This window comes from Sus scrofa, chromosome 8, assembly GCF_054392235.1.
Source record: "Sus scrofa isolate SSC_HxYL_T2T_F1_AM1 chromosome 8, Sscrofa_HxYL_maternal_Yorkshire_Landrace_v2.0, whole genome shotgun sequence".
NCBI lineage: Eukaryota > Metazoa > Chordata > Mammalia > Artiodactyla > Suidae > Sus > Sus scrofa.
This window is the reverse complement of record NC_139390.1, coordinates 12,303,008-12,321,613: the sequence shown is the minus strand read 5'-3', so window position 1 is coordinate 12,321,613 and position 18,606 is coordinate 12,303,008. Positions and strand designations below refer to the sequence as shown.

The window sequence follows — 18,606 nt, the reverse complement described above, 5'->3', positions numbered from 1 at the left end:
CTATGATTATTTTTAACCATGTGAAGTTTCATGAAATATACAACCATTTTGGCCAGAATTTTGAGATAGAACAGGTGCTGGACTCTGTGATCGAGCCTCCAAAAGCATCCAGTCTGCTCTGGAGGTTATCTGTCCTCAAGGCAACCAAGTTTTCTTTCTTCATATTCCTTCTGCCCTCTTCTCCTTCCTCACCCTGGATTTTCAAGGGTTTGGTCCCAGCTCAGAGGTAGAATCAGGGGGGAATCAAGAGGGAGAAATAAACTGAGGGGCAAATGGAGCAAGTAAATTCAGCCAAACGTCCGAAAGATATACAGCATCGATAGCTTTTAAAAATATACCAGTAAAAAGCTATGTAAATAAATAATCTTTATAGCTGTCTAGAGCAGGAAAACAGTCTTATTTAGTAAGACGATATTTTTATTAGCTGGACTCCACCTAATATATATTTTTTAAAAGCAGCAGTGTATCTGAGAAACATCTAATAATTTGGCATTAATGACCAGCCACTGGGTATTTTTAAATAATTCCACAGATGAGCGGAGCTCCTTTCTTTATGAACTTTGGTGACGTGGCATTATGATGTTACGGCAGAAGAGATTAATAACAGCGCCTCGTTTCTGTTCCGCCACCATTAGAGGTGAGGTTACAGCCTGGTTCATTAATCTTTCAGATAAGAAATAAACGTGTTTTCCCTAACCTGTTAAGAGATTGATACCCTCGCTCCTGTTGCGTTTTGTTTATTTGGCATGTAAACTGTCTGGGCTTGTGGGCACCATACTTGATTTCTCACCTCGGGAGAAGATAATTTGGGATCTTTCACGTTTCCAAAGCCTGTCGTGCCGGAGCTGTTGAACCAGCTGACAAATGAGATGCGCCTGCAGTGCAGCTCCAGACGGGGGACGAGGCCACAGGGGGCTGGCAGTGGGAGCGGTGTGCTGGTTTATTAACAGACACTTTTCATTCCAGCGGTTAATGTTTTCGTGCACAAGATTACGCAGAACACAATCTGCATCTGGAAAGGAGACCCAGGGCTGCGGTGGGGTGGCTTCGTGGGGAGCGGCCTGGTCATGGTCCTTGCAAGTTCATGCTCCTGAGTTTCTGGAACTGGACTCTTTCTAGCAGTTGCGGTTTGTTTGCCTGTCTTCAGTTCCCTGTTGCCTGTAGAAGTCTCTCTCTCTCTCTCTCTCTCTCTCTCTCTCTCTCTATATATATATATATATATATGTATATTTTTAAAATTTAGGGTAAGAATTTGGGAACCCTGCCAGCTTATGTAACCTGTTGCATGCCCCTAGTCTAGTATGGAGTTGTGTTGCTGTGTCAATTACGTACAACTGTATGTCAGTTAATAACAGTAAAAATAACTAACTTGCATTGAGCGATTGCTTTCTGTCAGGCACTGTTCTAAAAGTTTTCATGGATTAATTGATTCCAGCCTCATGTCAAGGTGAGGCGAGTACCATGCCTCTCACCATGTCATAGACAAGGAAACTAAGGCACAGGGTGACTGGCCCAAGGTCCTTACTTAAGGGGAGAATCTCAGCAAGTGACCCTTCCACTCAAATAAAGGCAGCTGCAGGGCAGCCTGGGGTGTGGCTATCCCTCTGAGCTCTGGTGACAGGTACTTCACCCAGGTAGGGATGAGATCATTTGAGGGCCATTCAGATTTCATTTGTCCTGCTGGGCCTTAGAATCTGGCATTTAATATAATCACCTGTCGGGAGCGACTCCTTTGGCAACACAAAAATATGGCTCCTTGACTCCTAGCAGAAAGGTGTCTGCTGAGAATCAAGGCGTTTATCCCCGGGGCTGAGAATGCTTAGTCTCTTTCTCTGCCGTCGTTCCAAGCATCCTCACTCACTGGGTTTCTATAGCTCTGGGTTCCCGTGATAGCGACCATACAGATTGTGTAACAAGACAGTAAAGACATCGCTTCCTTTCCTCCTCCTTCTCCTCCTCCCCCAGTGCACTTTCTGTTAAAGGGCCATTGGGCTTGGAACTCTGTCCCATGGCTGCTGCTGTTCACCTGGCCTGCGCCTTTTCCTGGAAAGGCGAGAACCTATTGATAGTCTTCCTGAGCACAGGTGGCTGCCAACTTGACTGCAGTCTAAGATTCCCGCCTGCCCCAAAGTCATCAAACCTGCGATGCATTCTGTGCTGTAAAGAAACATCCCCTTGTTCCTCTTTGTCTCCCTCCCTTCCTGTGGTTATCATCAACAACTCTAAGGTTAGGCCATTATCAGTTTCCTGGCTGTGCGGGGCAGGGGACCCCACGGCAGAGCAGCGCTTCTGCAGCGTCTCAATTCTCCGGCCACGCCCCCACATTTTAACATCTCTGCGATTGTGATGTATCTTGCAATCAATGGCTCGCCAAGTTTAGATGGCACCATTTGTTTTTCTTTCTTAGAGATACATAAAATAATAGTGGGTGATAGTAATTGATGGTAACTTCAGTTCAGTGAAATGTACTATCAGGTACTTGAAGACGGGGCGGGGTGGGCAGAGTCTCTTACTACACCAGGATCTGTTGAACTCCTGCGAGATGCCAGACCTTGGCCAAAAGCTGGGGGGACAAACATAACCAAGGCACGACCCCTACTCTGAAGGAGTGCATAGCTTCCAATTTCATAGGAGCAATAACAGGTTTAGAAAGCGAGAACGGCATTCATGCATGTAAAAGGGTTTTGTAAAGGTTGAAATAATCGGGATTAAGGTATTAGTATGATTTCTTGAGTTTTATAATAAGAATGCCTGCAGAACGACAGTCAGGACTGTCACTCTTCAAAGCTGTCAGGGGGCTGCTTTGATGGGATATTTTTCTGACAGGAATCTGACAGAAGTTGACGTGTCCTCAGAGCTTTTACTCTTGGAGATTCAGCCAAAAGAGGAATCCTTTATCTTAATTAGGTTTAAATATATCTTCTTTTGACCCTAATCAACCTCTAGTGCAGAGCTATGCATGTCTTAGTCCTCTTTTTTCTTTCTGTCTCTCTCTCTCTCTCTTTTTTTTTTTTTTGGTCTTCTTTTGATTGGCTTTTCTTAGCAACTTCTTTCAGCGAACAGCCCTTTAGAAAATGAGCAAGGGGGAGTTCCTGTCGTGGTGCAATGGAAATGAATCTGACTAGGAACCATGAGGTTGTGGGTTTGATCTGGCACTGCTGTGAGTTGTGGTGTAGGTTGCAGACAGGGCTCAGGTCTGGCATTACTGTGGCAGTGGCTGTGGCTGGCAGCTGTGGCTCTGATTCAGCCCCTAGCCTGGGAACCTCCATATGCTGAGGGTGTGGCCCTAAAAAAAAAAAGAAAGAAAGAAAAGAAAATGGACAAGGAATAGGGCATAGGAGAGAGAGAAGCAAAATTCTATGGACGTGCTTGGGTGGCCATTCTCCTCAGTGTGTTGAGTCCGTGATGCTCCGAGAGTGGTCCAGCTCTGAGAGTGGTCCACCGACCAGGCCATACCTGGGGTATATGGACGTTTCCAGGCTAGGGGTTGAACTGGAGCCACAGCTGCCGGCTTATACCACAGCCACAGCCACAGCAACTTGGGATCTGAGCTGAGTCTGTGAACGACACCATGGCTCACAGCAACATCAGATCCTTAACCCACTGAACGAGGCCAGGGATCGAACCTGCATCCTCATGGATACTAGTTGGGTTCGTTAACCGCTGAACCACGATGGGAACTCCAGTACTGACATTTTTGAAGAGCACAGGCCCCTTATTTGGTGGAAGACCCTTCAATTTGAGTTTGCCTAATGTTTTCTTACAAATAGATTTGCGAAGGGCCTTTGGGGCTGGAATACTACAGAGATAATGCTGGGTCCTTCTCAGTGCAGTAATTTATTTTCAAATACTGTTGCTCATCCACTAAGAGGAATGAAGGCTCCTTCCAGGGCTGGGCAGGGAAGTACAGAGAAGCTTGGAAGATCTTGGTGTTCAGAAAGCAGGACATGCGAAATGTTCCAGGAGCCAGGGGCTACCTCTGCTCAAATTTGGGAAGAAAGGAGCATTAAAAATAAGTCACAGTAATGGATCAATTACCCACTGAATAAAGTAAGTACCCATACTCAATCAATGGCAGAGAACTTCCTTAGAGTAAAATGTCAGCTGGTAAATGTAGAAAGGGACAAGGAAGAAATAATATATCCTAACTAACAGGTCTAAAGAAATAAATGTGAACTAATAAATATAGGAGTTAGAAAAATCACCTTTGTACAACCATGATAGTGATAATGGGTTCAGATAAGGCTCATCCATGGCTGTTAAAACTAGGGGGTAAAAGTTGAACCCAGAGCAGGATATTTACATAATCTCATAGTATCTCACCCCATTGTCTATTTTTTTTTTTTCTGTTCATGGCCACACCTGTGACATACGGAAGTTCCTGGCCCAGGCCTACATCCCAGCCACAGCAATGTGGAATCTGAGTCTCATCTGGGACCCATGCCCCAACTTGCCACAATGCCAAATCCTTAGCCCACTGGGCCAGGTCAGGAATAGAACCTGCATCCTCGCAGAGACAACGTTAGGTCCTTAACCCACTAAACCACAGTGGGAACTCCCCCATTGTCTAATATAACCAAATGGACAGGAATAACTTTATCTGAAATAACTTTAACACTGAAAGGGGCTAGCTTAAAATGAAGATTTCAGGCCTGCCGCGCCAGGCTCAATGAATCAGAATGTCTGAGATTAGGTCCCAGGAATCAGCTTTTTAATAAGCATATGACAAAGTCGTAACCACTGACTCAGTGCTTCTGATCTTGGGGTTGACGAGAACTCCACCCTTGTTGCTTCTTCTGTCCAGGGTGGGCCGGGAGGGGGCTGAGAGGTATCTGAATCACCAATTTCATTTCCTCTTGATTCTGATTTTGATCTGATCATTTCAGATCGGGGTGAAATGCTCTTTATTAATTGGGGACCTTGTGCTTGCTACAAAGCATCTTCCCTTTTTTTTGCCAACCCAGCAACGAAGAATTCAGGTTACTAAACATATAGTGTTTTACTTGTTATCCATGTGGTTTTAATTAAGTTTTAACTAATTCCCTTTATCTTGTCATGGCTATTATGACCCTCCCAGTCATGTCACATTAATATGTGAAAACAGCTCTCTGGCATGTCGGCCAAGGAACAAAGCCATTATGACCTGTCTTGCTAAATTAAAGTGGGGAGATTGATCAACTCGTATGTTGTTATCTTCTTTGATAATTGATGCCGAAGATGAGCAAAGGTACAAAGGAGACAAGGCATGGCAGCCTTGTCACCCCTGCTGCAGATCCAGTGTGCTGAAAGTATCACAGACTTTTTCCATTTACATACATCAAGAGAGAGGAAAAATGACACATTTTAGGGAAGCTATTGAATTGATCTCTTCCAACTCAAACTTTGAGGAGCCTTTAGGGCTCTATAGCGACCATGTTTTCCCTGAGACAATACAAGGAAACAATATAAAACGTTGTAAAATAATATAAACACAAACTATTATAAAAGAAAAGAAAGATAAACAAAGGGAAATGCACGCAAATAAAAGGAAATGGCTGTTTATTGATAAGAATGAAAAGGAAACTTACCTGGGAAAATCTGCGCATTCGAGTTACTGCAGTCGGAAACTATGTTTGGGGGAAAGCCGAACAAGGTAGCTTGGAAAGGACAGTGAATATTCCTGTGACTGCTCTAAACAAATGCTGACCACCCTGGATGTGTCTAATGCAAGCACTTTCGAAGCCTCTTGCTGTGCTGACCCTCTCTCGGCCTCACAGGACAGGACCTCTAAGCCTCATTAAATCCTTCCGCTGATGGATATTTTGGTGCTTACTCACCAAGTGGCTTGTGTGTGCAGTTTAAGAGATCCTTAATTTAAAAAATTCTCATTGATCAATCTTTATATGTAGCTGTCTTTAATTGAGCACCCGTGATGAGCCATGCACCATGCTGAGTCCTGTACCCCACACTAACCTACTTCGAATAGTAAACCTGGAAGGTAAGGATCACTGTCCCTCCGTGACCGAGAGACCCAGCTCATGGACGTTAATAACTTGCTCGGTTTGTCAGAGGTTGCGTAAGGACTGGAACCTAGATCTCTGATGTCCAAACCCATGGTGGCCCATCCTCGTGCAAGAGTGATGCGCCTCAGTCATGCTGTCAGCTTCTCTGTTCTGGCTTTTTTGATCACCCTTTCTCTCTGTGAGCAGGACTTTATTCTGTGATCCGTGCACCAGGTCAGCCACAAGTCCTCCCCATGATGCTCCTGTGGCTCATTTATTTTCTTTATCATAACCAACATCACGCCTTCTTAATACGACACATTTAATGTTCCCATTCACCACTAGATTGTAAGCTCCTTGATGGCAGGAGCTGTATCTCTTTCGGTCTCAACTATATGTGTTGTAGCTCATGGCACATAGAAGATGCCCAGTGAACAATGAATAAGCAAGTGGATGAGTGTCGTACTAAACTCTTCCCTGCATTCCTGTCCAAGTGCAGAGTCTATTCTTCAGACTTGAGATCGATCCCTCGTACCCATTACGCCTTTTCTTTCTCTCCTATCTTTTAGTTCCATCAGAACATGTAGCACATGGAAGAGCCAAGGTTCAAGTGCAGGTTTTTCTTATTTTGGGGTTTCCATCCTTTTCTTTATCCTGTAGTGTGTTTACAAGTGTGGGAGGCTTCTGGCCGGGGTGCCTCTCAAACCATCAGATGGTTTTCCTTTTGTTTCTTATTTTCTATCCCCAACACTGATTTTTAACTGGCTGCCACACCATAGCTGGAAAGTGCCACCCTTGAATGTCCTGCTTACTCAGCTGAAAGTGGCAGCTGTTCCAATAAGCAATTTGATGTTCCGCACCTGAGATTGGCTCCCTCCTTCCAGCAAGACTGCAAGCTCAACAGAATGAAGGAAAGCGTGAAAAAGTTGCCTAGCCTGTATCTTTCAATGCAGCGAGGAGAGCAGCACAGGTTGAGGAAGGATATTTGCCTCCTGGGCAAGAAGAAATGGCTCCCACATGTACAGTTTCACTTGAACTTCTTTTGACGCAGTGCTAGGAATTAAAAATGATTTGTTTATCAAAGGCTATGAAAAAAGACTGTCTAAGAGATGGATTTGTTATGATCCCTATTGACTGTCTCAAGTGGTATACTGGCATATGTGGTTTTCCCTCCAACAAAGCCCCAGTTTGTTGTGTCTGCCAATTTCTGTGGTGTAAATACTCCCATGGTGGCTAATTTCAAGCTAGCAACACGACGTCTTGAACATATAATAGAGAGGTGGTGCACAGGACTGGCTCCCCTAAACCATGACAAACTAACGGAGCACACCATAGTCTCTTGATCCCATTGTCTCCTACATGGACACAGAATGGTTGTTTAGGGCCTGAGCCAGTCCTGAAATTTCCTGTGGCGGGTAACAGTGGATGGTGAGGCAAAGGGCCAAGCTAGTGCCTATGGCAGGCAGACAAGGCCCATGAGTTAAAGGACTAAGGCAAACATCCCTTCTGGTGGACCTGGGTGGGCAGTGCATTGGAAGTTAAGGTTAGGTTCCCAGATCCAAAACTTTACCCCAGAGACAGATGGATTTAGAGTAGAAACACTGGTGACGCCACTGGCCATCTGGTCAACCTTGGACACATTACTGAAACTCTTCATGCTTTAGTTTCTTTAGCTCTAAAATAAGGATATGTAATAATAGCTCTTACCTATTGGGTTATTGTGATGATGGATTATTATAATATATGTAAAGCGCTTAGTATGGTGCCTGGCACAGAACAAGTGCTCGATATTCTATTAAAGGACTTCTCTTGAGGTTCACAATATAGAAGCTATTAAAATTTGGCTAGAGTGAGTAAGAATGAGAGGGTCTCAAACACCAGGAGGTGTTTGCAGTTCACTTCAGGGGCTGACAGTGGGTCTGTGTGGATCCACTAGAGGTGGCTTGTTCGGTTGGTGAGAAAAAGCATCACAACATTTTTTTTCCTGATTATTGGCAGCATTTTTTCTTTTGTTAAAAAAACCTCATTCTTCCCTTTGTGACAGATTGTGCAAAAAAAATCTTTACAGTGGATTTGAGATGGCTCATGAAAAACCAAAGCGTGCATTCTCATGTTGAAATCATGTTTAAGTTGTGGTTAGAAATGGAATACATAGAGTGACGAAGAAGAGGTGAGAAAATTACTGCACTAGAACCTAAAATCTAGTTCTGAGCTTCCTGGTGATTGAGAGAGGAAGCATCTATGTAGGTATGTAACACATTATGTAGCTTTCATTAGGCGGGGAGTACTTCCCACAAGAGACTCTTTTCTGTTTCTTTATTTCTGTTTTTGTCAAATTTCAATAGATTGCTTTAGCATGAAGAGCCTGAAGTACCATGGCCATCAGTCTTTCTGATTTTCAGAGTCTGTAAACCTGAGAAAAGCAACCACTGAGAATTTATTGTGCCTCTTCTGTGAAGTACATTGCATCCTTCTAGTAGGCCTTGGCTTTTGCTCCTGCCCCCAATCTATTCTTCAAACAGCATAAACGGTGATCTTAGACATCAAGTTGTACTATGTCATTTTGCAGCTTAAACTCAGAATGCCCTGGGAATCGAACCGAACTCCTTACAGTGGACCACGTTGCCTTGTATGATCTGGCTCCAACATCATCCCTGTGTCTGTCCTGCTCGTGACCCTGTAGTTCCATGGCGTCCTCTTTTCTGCCTCAGGGCCTTTGCACGTAAACTTCCCTCAGCCTGGAATGATCTTTCCCCCTCTTCACAGAAAGGGCTCCTTCTCTCCCTACCCGTTGCCTCCTCAGCCTTCCGTGGTGGCACTTTCCAAAGCAGATTTCATCCTCGTTTGTCTCCCTCTCAGTTTCTTTTTGGCTTCTCTAGCTGGCATTGGAATGAGCTATATTTGGTAAGATAAGATCATAAAATAACTTTATTTTTCACCTACCACAGCTTCAAACCTGCTTGGGTAGGATTTGCCAAGGATGATATTGCAAGCAGATTCCATGGCTTTTATGATAATTTTCATGTCTTAAAATCATCTTGTTTTTAGATAGGAAATGGTCCTATCCAATTTAATGTCAAAACTTCAGTTCCTCATCCAATTTAAGAAGAGTTCCGTTCTTCTAGGCTCAAGCTTGACCTAAGGTGCTATTGAGCCGAAGTAGGAGGGAGCATTGCTGTCTGATTTTCCATTTTGCGCCGTCTTCCTCACTTCCCACCCTACTTCTACTGCATGGTGGGGGTCGGGCTGAAGGGGAGGATGAGGAAGGAATGAGAGGCATAAGAGATCTTCTTGGATAACTGGGGCTGTTAGTATTTCTCTCTCAACGGTCAAGGGTGGGGAAAAATTGCTGGTTCTTCCTCTGGACAAGACCTCCCACTGGAAGCCTCCACCCTGCCGTCCTCTGTTCTAGGTGCGCTGCTGTGAACTGTGGCCCCAAAGGTCCTTCCAGATGCTTTATTTCACAAAACCTCTGTCTGCTAGGGTGGGCTCACTCCACTGGGCCTCCTTCTGAGAGGACTAAAGCCAGGTGGTTCTGTACGGTGCCCACTCTGCCCACTGGGAATGTCGGGCATCTTGCCCATGACACTCCAGAAGGACGGGAGCCTCTCTTTGCTCTGCCCTCACAGGCAGCTCCAACCAGCCTCTCCCCACTGGACTCCTTCTCTGGTCTCTGCGCAGTGGGATACTGGAAACCTCCCCCAGGGCTCTGCCATCGCTCTGCTCTGTGCCATGGCAGCCCCGGGGAGCAGAGAGCCCTGCCACCACCCAGCTGCATCTCCACTCCCACTCACCAGGCTGAGGGCACAGGTGGGACTGTGGTCACCAGTCCAAAGACTGGCTTGGCTGCCTCTTAGGGAATAGTGACTGGCTGTCTACCCCTAGTACCTTCTGTTAGAGTTTGCTCGGGTGTGGACTGTGTTTTCTTTTTTTTTTTAAATTTTCCCACTGTACAGCAAGGGGGTCAGGTTATCCTTACATGTATACATTACAATTACATTTTTCCCCCAGCCTTTCTTCTGTTGCAACATGAGTATCTAGACAAAGTTCTCAATGCTACTCAGCAGGATCTCCTTGTAAATCTATTCTAAGTTGTGTCTGATAAGCCCAAGCTCCCGATCCCTCCCACTCCCTCCCCCTCCCATCAGGCAGCCACAAGTCCCTTCTCCAAGTCCATGATTTTCTTTTCTGAGGAGATGTTCATTTGTGCTGGATATTAGATTCCAGTTATAAGTGATATCATATGGTATTTGTCTTTGTCTTTCTGGCTCATTTCACTCAGTATGAGATTCTCTAGTTCCATCCATGTTGCTGCAAATGGCATTATGTCATTCTTTTTTATGGCTGAGTAGTATTCCATTGTGTATATATACCAATCATCTGTCGATGGACATTTGGGTTGTTTCCATGTCCTGGCTATTGTGAATAGTGCTGCAATGAACATGCGGGTGCATGTGTCTCTTTTAAGTAGAGTTTTGTCCGGATAGATGCCCAAGAGTGGGATTGTGGGGTCATATGGAAGTTCTATGTATAGATTTCTAAGGTATCTCCAAACTGTTCTCCATGGACTGTGTTTTCTTTCTCACCTATTCTTCTCAGCTCTGGGGCTTTAACCCAAGTTCTAAGACAACACAAAATTTCCATTTGATATTTTACTCCATTCTGTTTAACTATTTATTTCCTTATTGATTATTCATTTATTTACTTCCAAGAAGAGCTCAGCAAGAGAGTGCTGAGCTGCCAGGTGTAGGAGTGACCAATTAAAGCATCAAGGAGCCAAAAGGAAAGAAACAGGGGGGCCTTCCACGATGGCATTAGCAAGAGGCTGAACTAGGAGAAAGCGGTGGCCTCCATCGGGGTGTGGGTCCTGGAGGCAGGTCAGGTAGATGAGCAGAGATGGGGGTGTTGCCTGGTTGTTGAGGGAATTTTGAATAAAAGGCTCCAGCAGTTTTATGGACTCTGGGGTCTGGGGGAAGGTGAGGAGGAAGAGGAGGGCTGAAAGGGGAAATATACTAGTACCAAGAGTATTGTCTTCAAAGTTTCTTCTCCCTCATAAGGAGGCCTTGGCAGAGGTGCTGGAAGACCCGTGCCCATGGTCTCGGATAGAGACTTAAGAATGAAGGTGCCAGTTAGGGATGAACACGTGGGGAGAGTGTGACCAACCAGGAGAATCTGAGCCTGCAATGGACTGGCTGAACTGTGCCTGCAGTGGGGAGGGCCAGCTGGACACACGGACCCTCTTGTGATCTGTCAAAGATGATGCCTAAATCATACATAATGTCTCACAGGGCAGCCCAGGCTCAGCCTCCAAGAGCCGTTTATTCTTATTAGAGGAAAGAAAGATTACTGTGCTTGAAAGGGCAGCAAAGACTGCAGAGGTGGGCATGGCTTGAGTTAGCGGGTCTGTTCTGGAAGGAACTCAGCAAATGCCATTTGGCTCTTAAACTTGGCATCAGACTCACCCACACCTACTAGAGCGTCTGCTCTGATAACCCCCCTTTCCCCAGCGGACACGCAGAGCCTGCAAATGTCCGCTGGCCATGCCTGCTCTCAGCTCCCCACCAGCCCTGAACACAGAGGAAAAGCAGACAGTGGTATTTGGAGACCCAAGTCCTGAATCTCATTTAGTCAACTCCTTTTTCTGGTGTGGGCATTTTACTCCCTGGGGCTATAGATCCGTGCTTATATATTTTTTTCTCCAAATCACTTTTACTCTCTTTCATCCTTTGTCCCTGCTTCATGCTTATACTGGATTTGAAGCTTCTGTTTAGTGAATAGGGATGAGCATATATTCAGGTTTGTACAAATGCCGAAAGAAGGGAGATGTGCAAATGCACGGCAGTCATCGCTGCATTCTGGAAACCTTTGATCCACACATTTTTTGGCTCGCAACCCCCTCATACAGGACTGTGGAGTGGGGTGGATTTGGGTTCATTGTTTCTTAAGCATTTAGCTACTTGAAGACATTTCAGGTAAAACCACAGAATCGTGGAATTGCAGAGTCAGAGAAGACCTTTTATTTATTGATTTATCTTATTGATAAGTATAGTTAATTTACAATGTATAGCCTGGTGTATAGCCAAGTGATTCAGTTTATCCATAGAGTTTGTATCTGCCAATCCCAAATATCTCATTTATCCCTCTCCTTCCCCTGTGTGGTAACCACATGTTCATCCTCCATGAGAGAAGACCTTTTAACGTCTACTTTATCTTAAAGGCAAAATGTATCTCTTGGGGAGATGAGTTTATAGGAAAATTCTTTGATAGGCCTTTTCATTGCAGAAGGCAAGCGTTTCTTTCTGCTTCCCAACCCCCTCCTGGGCACACACTGGGTAAAAATAAGAACCACAGAGACCCCAATATACAGTAGAAGGCAGAAGTTTGCATATCCAGTTGAAGTCAAGACAAGTATTTATCAGGGGCCCAGGCAGGTGGTGTAGGGGTGTTGGAGGGACACGAGTGACTCTGTGGGGGGCTGGGGCAAAGGAAGGAGCCACCAAGCCAGAAGGCTTTCTTTTTTTGGCAGGGAATGGACAATGTCTTTCCAGGGGTGGGGGTGGGGCAGGATGTGTGTGGATACCCGATTTTTAATTTGAAGCTGCTTTCTTCTCAATCCCCAAAACTTTCCTCCTCTGCAACCCTCTGAACTTCAGTAGAACAGGCAACACCCAGAGGAAACGTAGACGGTGGTATGTGGGGACCCAAGTCCTGAATCTAATTTTGTCTTGTGTTGGTTTTAGTCTGGGGAATAAACGTGGCGTGGAGAACTGTAAGCCGGAGGGTCCATGTGGCTCTTGACGCAGCCAAGAGCATGAAACTGGTACGAAGGCGGACGTGAAAGAGGCCAACACCAGTAACATTTCATGTATGAGAAAAAGGTGCCCCCTGAAGCGGCGTTGGAAGAATGTGATTTTGAGTTCACCTTAGCTATGAATCCCATCTTTGAAAAACCCATACATCAGATGAAATTTTTTTTTTTTTGGTGGGGGGGGGGTGCACTTGCAGCATATGGAGGTTCCCAGGCTAGGGGTCGATTCAGAGCTACAGCTGCCAGTCTTTGACCTACACCCACAGCTCTCTGCAAGGCCAGATCCTTAACCCGCCAAGGGAGGCCAGGGGTCAAAACCCACATCCTCATGGATACTCATCGAGTTTGTAACCTGCTGAGCCACAACGGGAACTCCCTGAAATGCTTTCTTGGTTATCATCCAAATTGTTGACACAGAGCAGCAACAGGCCTGGAAGAGGCTGCTGTTCATGGGGCTGTAACTCCAGGGGCCGCCTTTAGAGCTCTGCAGCTACGTGCCAGTCAGGATTCTTGGGTCTCAGCAATCAACGAGTTACAAACCGTCCAAGGAGGCCCTCGCCTCTCCAATTTCCGCAGAAGGACATTTTGATGTGTTTTGTCAGATGTATCTGGAAACTGGATCATCCCATGTCTGATGGGTTTCCTTTCCTTTCTCAACTGGGAACATCATTTGAGATGGGACTCGATCAATCAGATGTGACTGATTTTTCATAAACAGGCTGCCTCCCTTTGGCTGTATCTGGTGTGCTGAATGATCACAAACCTGTTTTCTAATAGATTGCTTGTCTGTCAGGGCTGGAAGCGACTGCCGTGATGGATCATCTAATCCCACAGCCTCATTCTGCAGAGGACCCCGAGCCTCGACTTGGCCAAGGTCACACAGCTGGTAAAACGCAGGGGATTGAATTTAGGTTGTGATAAACATCTCCTTCCCCAGTTTTCTACTACATGCTTTTTGGGTAGGGAATGGGGGGAATGCATATTTTCTTTGTAGCTCAACTGAAGTCTTTTTATTTTAGCTTTAAAATGTGCTTATATTCATACCAACTAGAGGGAGAACATCTCTAAGAACAGGTACACTTTAATGATCTATACCAGAGGCCATCACAAAGAATTATCTAGTTCCAAATTCCCCTAAGAACAGGTCTGTTATCATTTGTAACACAGTCCCTCTTTGCACCCCACACCAAAGAACTCAGCAGAAAACATTCAGTCCTGTGTATTTATATTCTACTAAAATGATGTAAGATTTTACTTCCAAGTGACTGGAACTCTTGAGTTTGGCCATGATGAACAGGGTCTTTTCAGATCAATATTTCTGCTGAGAACTAAAAAAGCAAACAGACAGCTCGAAGAAGGCACCAGAGGGGCTCCCAAGGCGGGGAGAGGGCCTATGAGAAGGGAGACCCAGAGATGTGAGTGGCTTTTGGGAGTGGCTGTCACCTCATCCCAGTGAAGCTGAGACATGAGTGGGGCTTTGACAGTCCGAGGGGCTGTAGGCTTTGGGGGGAATCCCATAGGGCCACAATGGGGCTGCTTTTCCTCCTTCAGGGGGCACTGGACAATGTCTGGAGACATTTTTGGTTGTCACAACGGAGTAGGGCATGAGTAGATGCGTACCCTCTGGTGGGTAGAGGCCAAGGATGCTGCTAAACATTGTGCCATGCACACACAGCATCCCCATGACAAAGAACGATCTAGTCTACAATATCTATGGTGCAGGTTGAGAAACCCCACCAAGAAATTCATACCAAGAGTGAAGGAGAATGGGAAACAAACCAGCCCTCACAAAGACTGAAGCCCAGCTTCAAATCACCCAAATCTCTGAAAATCTCTGGCTGGATTTTCAGCCTAAGTTCCTGACTGAAGCAAATGCACATCCTTCCTGGAGCAGAATAACAGTATCCAGAACTTCATATTACACACCAAATACTACACATAGTGGGGGGGAAATATGTCAAAGTCAAGGATTCTGTGTCTTGCGTTGTCCAATGATAAAATGCTCATTTACCTTAGACTTTAATCAATTAGGGATTCACGTGGTAATCTTTAGAGTAACTACTGAAATGATATTGCTATGTATAATACATAAAATATATTATAAATTATATTTGTTAAATTACATGCACTTAGAATATATACTATATATTGTACATACATAAATATACATATTTAACAAGAGAGGAAACCGAACACTTAATCTATCTCAAAGGAGACAGGAATTAAAAGAAATAGAAAAACAAAACAACAGCGTGGTAGAATCAACGCCAATATATCAGAAATGCATTAAACAAAATCCACTATTCCTGTTAGAAGGCAAAGATGATCAAACTGAGTAAAAGAAACAAAAGACTGATTCATTTCAAAGCTGCTGATGCTGAGCAGCAAACTGTCACAGAAGAACACGATTTAAAATGGCTAATATTAAAATGCATGATTTCTCTTTAAGCCCTTTACGTCTGTTTTGCCATTTAACACTTTGAGATTGATTTCATTATTTTCATACATCTGTTTTGCCATTTAACACTTTGAGATTGATTCCATTATTTTCATCTTCTTATAGATGAGGAAACCGTGACACACATGCTTAATGTCGCAGGGCTGATACATGGCGGCATGAGGCCTTCTGACCCCAGGACTCAAGTGCTTCACAAACTACAAAAGCAACTGAGATATTAGGACTATCCTTTTTTTTGCGGCATTTCTGAGAGAGTCTCAACTTATGGTATCTTGTCCCCCAAGGAACTAAACTATATTTTTCAGAACATAGTCCCTTATTATGTTGTTCAGATAATACATAATACCGCTTATGGTCCTTACACTTAAAAAAAATTAACAGCTTATTACACTCAAATCTACAGCCCTGCTGCTCTGGGACAGACTTAGCTGATCTTGGCTGGACTCAGTCATGGATCTGCAGTCAGCAGGAGGTTCAGCTGGCGACTCCAGTCTAGCGTGGCCTCAGTTAGGATACCTCTTGTCTGACTCTTCAGTGGAGCAGAATAGCTCAGCCCCACTCTCCTGGAGCAGGCTGGGACCCAGGAAAGCAAGTGGAAGCACCCAAGGCCTCTTGAGACAGATTCAGACTGGGCACATCTTATTTCCACTGCACTTTGTTGGCCAAAACAAGTCACAAGGCCAGCCCAGTTTCGAGGGCGGGGAAAGAGACTCTACCTTTTTAGAAGAGATGTTAAAATTTCACATCTCTGAGAATATATTTATATGTAGGGGAGAAAAACAAATACTTTTTTTTTTTTTGGCTTTTTAGGGCCACACCCATGGCGTATGGTTTTCACATGGAATCGGAGCTGCAGTTGCCGGCCTATGCCACAGCCACAGCAAGGTAGGATCTGAGCCAAGTCTTTGACCTACACCACATCTCACGGCAATTCCAGATCCCTGGACCCACTGAGTGAGGCCAGGGATTGAACACGCACCCTTATGGATACTAGTTGGATCACAACGGAACTCCCTGAAAAATCAAGGTCTTTAAAGCAATTCATCAACCCCACCAACATCTTGGCATAAGAAAATTGATTCTGTAAGTCAAAAGAACTTATAACATGGTATATTGGGAGGATGGCAGGGCTTGGTAAGTGGTAGCAACGCAGCTGGTAGATTTTTCTTTGTTGTGTCCTTGTCCTTACGCTCTTTTAGCCACATTTTCATTCAGGATTCTTGGGTTGGAAGCAACAGAAATGGACTCTTTTGGCCTTAAGCAAAAAGAAAATTTGTTGAAAGGGCATGGAGGAGTTCATAGGATTGACTAGAAGTTTGGAGAAGTAGGCTCAGGAGTCAAGGCATTTATAGAGGAGGGTAGGGTAGAGAGGTGATAAAAATAATGCAACGGTCTTATTTGGAAATTGTACTGGAATGTAAGAGTTTCATCTTTCCTCCTCCCTCCCTCTCTCTCTCTTTCTGCCACTTCATTCGAGATTCCAATTTCAGCGAAGGAGCATCCAATTGGCCTGTCTTGGTCAGATTCCCACCACCCCCATGGTTAGGGGAACACAGCATATTCGAAATGGCATTCCCACGAGGTACATTCCATGGAAAAGTAATACCACAAAGAAAATATGGACACAGTTATCAAAGGAAGATAAAACAGGTGCTGGGTAGCCAACAATAGCCTATTTCCACTATATCCTTTAAAAAAAATCCCAGTAACTCTTCTATGATTACTGATTTTTCAGGAGAGAAATTTAACAATGGAAGAGTGTATACATAGTGATGAAAAGAATGGGAGGATTTATAAGATACAAGTCATTTTCTTTGAGTTGTGGGACAATGGTTGGGTCCATTTTTCTTCTGTTGTTTTTTCCTATAGAGCACATTTATAACCTTTTAAAAGTAAACTATATTTTCTACTTTAAGATGAGTGAAATGAGGGGGGAGTGTCCCTTTTGACTGGGGACATAGTCACTAGTTACTCTATGTTAATAACAGAAGCATACGTTCCTCTCGAGGGGCAACAGTGTTCTTATACATTAAACTCTCAACAGAAACCAAAAGAACCACCACCAAAAAAATCCCACCCAGTTTGGAAAGGACTTGTGCTTGTGGGTCGGGGGCAGAAGGAAGCAATTTCCCTCCATTTTCTGCCTGAGCAGGCCTTTTGCACTTTGATATTCGTTTCACTAATAAGGTGTTTCATTATTTCTCCCACAAAAAGAGCTGGTGCTGTTATGAGATGCTGTTGAAGACTCTGGTTTGCCCAGATGTGCCGCAGTGAAAACAGCCTTTCTCTGACGTGCATGACTTGTGAGGATGATGGGACCTGTGGGAAGAGGGGATCCTTTTTCAGAGTTTGGAAAGAGAGACAAAATAACGCCATCTGCCCTGCATGGCTGACAGAAACACATTCTTCCCTAATCAGTGGGTCACTCACTTCCGCACTATGTTGCAGGGAAGCATCATCTGATTCCAAGCCTAAGGCTGGGTCATCCGCGGCACTGACTTCTCCCGACCCTTCTCCGAGCTTCCTGTGCCAGTTTTCATCATCAAATTTCTCTGCTCCCTTAGACCAGCGGAAAAGAAGTTATGAGCTCTCTCCATCATTCGCCGGTCTCTTCGGCCCTTCCTCCTTTGAAGTTTTCTTATTCGGGGTCTTTTTTCGCTTCTTCTCCATGTTTCATCCTCTCTCACTGTAACCTTTTTATCTCTGGAGAGTTCTCTCTGTGCCTCTGGGCCCTTCTCTTTCTAGTTGGTTCTCAGAACCCATTCTGGGATTCTATTTCAGTCCATCCGTCTCTCCAACAGACCACGGGTGAAACCAGGGCCGGTAATCAGTCCCAGCTGCTGGAGGCGTCCGTTTGTGGGCTGATGTTTTGCTTCCCATAATGCTCTGGGAGTACTGCTGCTCAGAGCTTGGCTTGTGCTTTTTCTTCTCCTGCCAAGGGGCCCTGCTTCCAAAACCCAGATTAGAAAACATGGGACGTTAAAAAAAAAAAAAAAAAGAATTTGTCCTATTTCGCATTTCCTTTTCCAACAGCAGAGTTCTTACACTTTGATAATTTCAGAGTGAGAACACAAATTAAGCGGATCGGAGGGGAAGGGCTCGTTGGAGAGAAACCCTCTGTCCTTTGAGCCGTCTTGCTGCACCCTGTACGCCTTCCTAGCTCTTCTCGCTCTGTTTACGCCACCACGCGTCACCCTCCAGCTAGAAGGCTTTGGAGGACAGGGACTCCGTCTCCCAGGTCCATGCATAGAGTAAGGATCCATATGAAGATTTTTTCTGTCTGAAGATTTTTCTTCAGGCAGAGCCCCCCCCCCGAGTGTGTCCTGAGACCGTAGCTGGTTTCAACTGAGTCCAGCTGA

The 18,606-nt window shown here is 44.9% G+C and overlaps 1 long non-coding RNA gene across 44 annotated transcripts in view; it reads left to right on the top strand.

The window, feature by feature from the left end:
- The window catches only part of LOC100739688 (uncharacterized), a 187,429-nt gene that overhangs the window by 143,393 nt on the left and 25,430 nt on the right, over nucleotides 1–18,606 (top strand). For 8 of the 44 annotated variants that reach the window (XR_014813679.1, XR_014813676.1, XR_014813669.1 and 5 more), the window contains 3 exons: nucleotides 13,583–13,663; nucleotides 15,353–15,514; nucleotides 16,058–18,203. This is a non-coding gene — a long non-coding RNA (uncharacterized LOC100739688). Of the gene's footprint in view, nucleotides 1–532; nucleotides 638–13,582; nucleotides 13,676–15,352; nucleotides 15,515–16,057; nucleotides 18,204–18,606 lie in introns of those variants that run through there. The other 36 variants (XR_014813677.1, XR_014813678.1, XR_014813673.1 and 33 more) reach the window with 11 other exon arrangements.